Consider the following 597-nt stretch of genomic DNA (forward strand, 5'->3'; position numbering starts at 1 on the left):
ATCTCTCACACCAACAATAAAGATTAATACTGATGTGTGAGCTTCTATGAATGAGAATGGTAGTTTTATTTAATCTTGTTCTTCTGCAGGTTCCCTAAAGATGGGTTCTATTGCTTTCTTCTAACAGAAGTACAAATACTGAAAGACTAATGCACATATTACCCAAAATACAGGAATGCTTCCACGACCAAGAGCCGGCCAGCAGTGAGCCCTGTGTGGTTGTTAACTCAGAACAGCTGGCTTCTCCTTCTGTCTGAGTTGAGTCTGAATGACTCATTTCTAAGTGGAATTCCTGGATATTGGGGTTTCGTTCTGGGGGGAGGGAAAGTGGGATTATGCTGTCTTTGCAGTTGGTTTCTAACAGCTTGATACCTGTTTCAAAATGTTGATTATTAGCTGAACTGATAGTATGTCTTTAGTAACTACCAGTATCTTACATATTTTATTTTATTCTATTTTCTGTTGAAATATATGTATATATAATCATTGTTTCAAATAAAAACAAAACTTTTTAAAAATCACGCTGCCTCTTTCTGTGTGTTTGTTTACTATGAAAGCTGCCAGAGCTCTCTGTAGAAACACAGGGACATCAATGGC

The sequence above is a fragment of the Meleagris gallopavo genome, chromosome 22 (genome assembly GCF_000146605.3).
Source record: "Meleagris gallopavo isolate NT-WF06-2002-E0010 breed Aviagen turkey brand Nicholas breeding stock chromosome 22, Turkey_5.1, whole genome shotgun sequence".
Taxonomy (NCBI): domain Eukaryota; kingdom Metazoa; phylum Chordata; class Aves; order Galliformes; family Phasianidae; genus Meleagris; species Meleagris gallopavo.